Below are 7,392 nucleotides of genomic sequence, written 5' to 3'. Positions count from 1 at the left end.
GTTGTTGCAGAATACCACCATCTAGTGGTTCATCTGCAGTCAAATTGTTCTTCTTTCTTATATTTCTGTCAATTACATATAAAGTGATATTATAGTGCTGGTCTAGGTAATACATGTTATCAAAAATACTTGCGTATCCATGCGCACAAATATTATAAAAACACATATATAACTATTTTATGGTAATTCTAAAACAGGGACCCTGATCACAAAGCTTTAACTTATGTTTGTAAGGTATTGTTATTAATAATATACTGTGGAACATTCATAAAGTCACTACATGTCACTTTGAATATATATATATATATATATATATATATATATATATATATAATATATATATATATTAGATATATATAATCAATACTGAAAACATAAACTAATAAATAATAATATTAAACAGAACTTAAAGCATGCAATATACCACACCCTGAGTGTGTATTGCACTAATGGCTTCACAGGTTGAGCTGGTCATTTGAACTTCACTGTTTGTGGCACGACTGTAAGCCTGCTGAATACTATCCTATTGAACTAACCCCATTGAACGATTCCATCTTTTATTTTACAAAGCAATTTAAGCTCAACAGCATTTTTTTTAAGCAGTTAAAAACAACTGGAAAAAAAACCCCACCATTCTGCTGTTTACAAAACTGCAGCTTTAGTTTAAGTATATATATATATATATATATATATATATATATATATATTAATATGTATATATATATATATATTATATATATATATGCGTCATGCACGTCAAATTTAGATTACCTGAACTTCCATAAATGTTGCAACAGGACTGTTAAACCATTGGCATTTTCTTGAAAAAAAAAACTCACACATATAATCAAAATTAAAAGTCTAAAAGTGTTCCAAGTTTATTATCTTCTTTGATTTGTAATGTTTCAAACAGTTTTAGCAGTTTCTTTATTCACACAATCAGAAAGGACAGTTCATTATTCCATCCTGCAGACACTTCTTGTTTGGAAACTTCTTGCTTGGCATTAAATCCAACAGGAACAAAACATAACTCTGGAATCATACAATATTCTTGATTGGAAAAGATGTCTCCTTCTTTGAAGTAGATGGCATTTACAGGAACAAAACAACACAGTAGGTTTGAGCAACAATCTCGAGTCAAAAAGATGTCTCTCCCTCTTTCCAGTTCAGCCCCACCTTTCTCCCACACACTTCGGTGTATCTTTTTCCTTTGTTCCACTGCCCCACCCCAAACACAAAATCAAAATCCCAATGAGCCAATTACCACGAGGGATAATAGCTGCATTTTCAAATTAACACATACTTAGTATTAACCATACAATTACTGACATCCTCCCTTTGGATTCATTGTGTGGAACGAAAACAAAACCATTCATTTCCTTTTATTTATACCCTTTAAAACACATGGGCTACACACACACACATATTAAAAACAGTTGTAAAAACATGTTTTAACTGACAGTAAGAGCTGACAAAGCCAAAAAAGATGGGAAATTGTCAAGTAAGACCACCACTGCACTCTTACTTCACTCATGTTCTGACAAGGCCTTCCAGCACACACTGCTTAACTAGTCCAGTAGGTGGCTTCACTGTTGGAATTGTAACTGTAGAAAATTGTACCCAGGATTTAATTTTGAACAGAACAAGGTATGCTTACCTCAGTATTACAATTTGTGGTTTGAACTATGAAAACTGCCACTGAAAAATTGTTGGATTTCAAATAAAATGAGCTGTTGTTGAATGTGGTATTGAAATGAGCGGACTTGCAAGTCTTTCTTTCACACAACAATGGAGCTCAATCTTAGAATATCATTGGCAAAACTGGTCAGATTCTGCACAGAATCTGCACAGAAATATTTCTGTGAACGCACCCATAAGTTAACAAGAGAATCAATGGCTGACCGAACCTTCTAACAGTTGACCGAAGTGCGCAGGCATATTTTTAAAGTTATGAAAAAACTTACCATGCATGCACAAAAAAAAGCCCAAGTATCTCGATAATTACTTGATCGATTTGTTGGTTCCACAAAAATGCACTCCTTGTTACAACCAAAGGAAGTATTTAAACTTGCAGCCATTTTCGTTTCAGAAAGGCGATATCCACGAAAGATTGACTGATTCTTTTTTATGTTTGACAGAAAAGCCAAGAGAAACGTTATATACTTTTTGTCCTGTGGCCTTGTCCATTGGAGCACTAAAGCTGCCCATGTGATGGTGGACTGAGATAAATAATTATTGCTTGATGACAGCTATTGCCAGCTGGCAGGACAAGATCGCCCACCCCATGTACTGGCTGGCTGTGATGTAATGGTTATTGATTAATGACAGTTAGTCAGCGGCTGGATCAGTGGCACACTTCTGTTTTCCCTTGCATGGTAAAGAAATTCCACCTGTTATGTGGTATTCACAAGAATTGAGTGAACAGGAACAGCACTTCATTGTTACAACCAAACAGTCACACATGTCTCTTTTGCGCCTGCCGTCAAAACCCAGCTGGTTCAATTTACAGTAGCTATTGCGACAGTCCATAACATAATAGAATCCTCCCAATAGTACTCAAAGAAATGAAAGAAGTTATTTACAAACCGCTAACCAAGATCATGCACCAATGTCGACACAGGGGTTGTACCGACAGACTGGAGAATAGCAAAAGTAATACCGATCCACAAAAAGGGAGACAAAACTGAACCAGGTAACTACAGACTAATAACCTGACTTCTATTATATGTAAACTATAATAAGATCCAATATGGAAAATTACCTATATGGTAACAGAATCCTGGGGACAGTCAGCATGTTTTTAGGAAAGGGAGATCGTGTCTAACTAACCTGCTTGATTTTTTTGAGAATACAACATCAATAATGGATAATTGCAAAGCATATGACATCGTTTATTTAGATTTCCAGAAAGCTTTTGACAAAGTCTTGCATAAAAGATAATTCTCAAACGGAACACAGTAGGGATTGGAGGAAATGCATGCACATGGATTAGGAAGTGGTTAACATATAGAAAACAGAAATACTGATTACAGGAGAAACCTCAAAATGGAGTGAGGTAACAAGTAGAGTACCACAGGGATCAGTATTAGGTCCTCTGCTATTCTTAATCTACATTAATGACTTATATTCAGGTATAGTAATCAAAGTTGTTAAATTTGCAGAAGACCCAAAAATAAAAGGAGTGGCAAACACCACTGCAGAAGCTAAGGTCATTCAAAATGATCTAGACAGCATTCAGAATGAAGATGCTCAGATATATAGTAAAAAGTGTTGAACTTAAATCAAGGGAAGTAATGTTAAAACTTTACAATGCATTAGTAAGACCACATCTAGAATATTGTGCTCAGTTCAAGTCACCTCGCTACAAAAAGGATATTACTGTTCTAAAAAGAATGCAATGAAGAGCGACCAGAATTATTCCAGATTTAAAAGGCATGTCGTATGCAGACAGGCTTAAAGAATTGAACCTATTCAGTCTTGAATAAAGAAGACTACACAGCGATCTGATTCGAGCATTCAAAATTCTAAAAGGTATTGACAATGTTGACACAAGGGACTGTTTCAACCTGAGAAAAGAAACAAGGACAGGGGTCACAAATGGAGATTAGACAAAGGGGCTTCAGAACAGAAAATAGGAGGCACTTTTTTACACAGAGAATTGTGAGGGTCTGGAACCAACTCCCCTGTAATGTTGTTGAAGCTGACACCCTGGGATCCTTCAAGAAGCGTCGAGCCCTAGGAAGTTCTTCGTCGAGTACGTATAATACCGCTAGTTATTTCGATTGTTTGTTGGTTTTGTTCGGTTCTACCCCGAACTTACCGAGAGAGAGAAAACATTTAAAAGAGTACAAGATTATCGTCACGACATGTTGACGTAATCAAAATTTTGAGTTGTATTGTCAATGCAATTGTTACTAGATAATATCCAGTATTTAAGAATTATCATTAATGAATGAAAACGACGTTTTTGCTCCTCGACGTCGAAAAGACCCTCTGTTCTGATGCAGCATATATATACTTTTTTTTTTTTTTTTTTTTTTGGTCTTGGCCAAACAAAACTCTCAGTTTGTCCATTGCATAATAAAATAAATTAACACAATGAACCAGAAGTTATATTTTGCCTTCTTTAATTGGATCCGTTTGAGATATATAGTAGCACAATGATGTATTCTTGTTTTGATATGAAAACACTTGGTACTATTTAAAAAAAAAAATTGCATAATGTTACAAACACTGAAGAAACTGCTTTGTTGAAACTTTTTTATAATGTTATAAATCATAGACTTCAGAGTATCACTATGTATTTTTTACTTTTTTTTAGAATACTGATGGTCGTCATCATATTAGTTTGTAAACTACAGATTCATGTTGTTATACCACTTGGCATTTTTTTTTTTTTTTTTTTTGTCCTGCAGTAATGCTAAAAGTTCCCACAAACAGTATTTTAAAAATAATATGGTGACCCCCATAGTTTCCAGCATGGTGTTATTTTGTATTTATGGACAGTTCTAAATGATCCCAGGTTTATGAAGGGTAATACAAGTCATCCCTTTCTGGTTCATAACCTTATATGGGCAATTACTCTCTTCGTATAGAGCTACAGCCGCATTGTTCCCTCAACACTGTTTAGTACATCCAACCAAATGGAATAATTTACAAGCCTTGCAAAAGTCATCAACCATCCACCAGAGAGAGCTAAATGCAGAGTTTGTTTTTTGTTTTTTCTGGGAAAACAAGTAGGGCTATAACACTACTGTCAAAGCATATTGTAGTAAATTGTGGTTATCTTCACACGCAGTTCCTACTGGCATATATCCATGACATATTAGTGAAATAGTCTCCTCTAAAAAATGTTGGAAACACCTGAAAATGGTGATACTGTACATATCCTTTTTAAGGTTAATATATTGGAACATAAAAACAGACTTTGAAAAAAAAAAACAGTTTAATTTTACACACATTTTCATGAAGTACTGTGCTGGTTGGTTGATGCAAGTTTGGCCTTAATGTAAAACCTTTAGGATCCAACATGATAAAAGTGCTGGAAATACAATCCAAACCCATTTTCAAGTCATCACTCCATATCAGCTACATGTAACACAATATGTAGTACTGAGCCCAACCTGGATACTTACAACATCCATATAACTTGCATTTCATTCTGCTCACAGACTTTTCAGTTTGGGTATCTGGTTAAAGGATCAGTGGATGATTAACAATTCATATCCTCATCAAATGACTCACTTGATACTTTTGTCTGCTCATTGTCCAAGCAGGGAGGAATTGTGGATTTGGAAGAACAGACCTGAAGAATAATAAGACTATATAAAACATCTTACTAAATCCTTTAAAAATAAATACTTTGTAAAAAGAAAAGAAAATCTTCTCTAATAATAATGTCTTACCAAATTCTAAAGAATGTTTGTGGACAAATCTTTGTAATATATAGCAGTCATATGTAATTTACTGATAACATTACCATGTGGTTCAATTACTTAAACCACACTGACAATAAATCTTTCCATGAGTCAACGGGAACACTTTTCAAACAGCAAGTGATTATACAAAACCTAACGGCCATCTTAAACTTAGATGCTGTTTGATCTGGGACTGGTGACACAAAGCAAGAGCATGACATTAAGAAATAAAAGCACTACTTAATCTCACAGTATGTCACCTACACATCATATAACAAAATCATTAGCACTTTCACACCTCCAGTCTCTCCTACATCAGCAACTTTGCTATGTGCTGTCCAAGACTACAATTGTGGGAATCAATAGATAAGAAAGCATTAGAAAGATCATTCTGCCCTTAAACAGGGACTTAAAGGCTAACATATTCACACAAATTTAGGTAAATTATAAAAAAAAAAAAAAGTTTTGGGGAGTAGTGGTATGAGTAAGGGTAATAGCTGGATATTTAGTGTGGCACATCTCTTTTTCAATGTACAATAAAACAACGTACAAATCCTAAGATTGTGATCGAGAGATACTTCTTAAAAAGAAAGTTAAAAAAACACAAAGTGATCTAACTATCTGTTAGGTCAGACAAACTGCCCTGCATTGCCTTTAAACGGTCAAAAAAACATTAAGGACAAATTGGTTCATTCATTTAGTCCAAAAGCAGAAAAAGAAATTAGATGGTTATCTAATCCATCTGATGGTCATTTTAAATGTGGCCATTGTGTCTACTGTTCAAATACTGTAAATACTAAAACTACCAATCACCCACGATCTGGTAAAAAGATACAAATTCAAGGTTTCTTTAACTGTAATACCCCAGGAGTAATGTATATGTTAACTTGCCCATGCTGTAGTAAATTAGGTATACAATTTATTTAAATATAAATTAGTCTCTAGTCGCAGTGACATCAAAATGAGAAATAAGATATACCTTATTTAGATCAGGATCATGTAGAACTCGAATTTCCTTGACAATAATCGACATTCACACAGTGCCAGAAATATAAAACAATATTTCACTTAAACATAGAAAGAGTGCACAACTAATCTAATATTACAGAAAGTAAAGGCTATTGGTAAGAGATATCCATGAACAGTATACAGTTCATTGTTTTCATAGTCAAACAATTACAATGACCATAACATTATTAGTGTACATGATTAATATACTAATATTAATTAAGGGTGATCACACAGTGTCTACTTTGCATTAGTATTTTCAATACTCGTTTCTCATTGTAATGTTTCATATCAAAATGCATGAGAATGATTTCAACTTCCCATTCAGAATGGAATCCAACATTCCATTACCTAATTTAGCAAATTAGTTTTACCGTGTTAATGTAGTTTAGAGGTGATCTACCAAACTAATAATATGTTATAAACCTCAATTAATTATATATTCAAATTAAATCAGTAATAAGGCAATGAACAAATGCTCTGCATTTATGAGGCAATTCCTTTAAGTTACACATTTCAACAAACAAAATACATTTAAAACAGAAGTTATATTCTATTCCTAGAACAATTTATCCACTAACTTGATAGGATTAGCTACAGTTAATTTCTCAAAGTCCTATAATATGAAATATTTGATATGTTTTTAACCTTGTTTTTGGGATACAAACTTTTATTTAGTGGGAGTTGCCATCTTTCCTCTTCGGCGCTGTCAACATCTAACTATATATATATAGTGATGGAGTACCTTCCTTTTTATTATTTATTTATTTAGCAGACACCTCTATCCAAGGTGACTTAGAGACTCGGTGTGTGAGCTATGCATCAGCTGCAGAGTCACTTACAACAATGTCTCACTCAAAAGACAGAGCACAAGGAGGTTAAGTAACTTGCTCAGGGTCACACAGTGAGCCGGGATTTGAACTGGGGACCTCCTGGTTACAAGCCCTTTTCTTTAATCACTGGACCA

The sequence above is a fragment of the Polyodon spathula genome, chromosome 1 (assembly GCF_017654505.1).
Source record: "Polyodon spathula isolate WHYD16114869_AA chromosome 1, ASM1765450v1, whole genome shotgun sequence".
Taxonomy (NCBI): Eukaryota; Metazoa; Chordata; class Actinopteri; order Acipenseriformes; family Polyodontidae; genus Polyodon; species Polyodon spathula.
The sequence above is the reverse complement of the archived record's forward strand: the minus strand, read 5'-3'. Positions refer to the sequence as shown.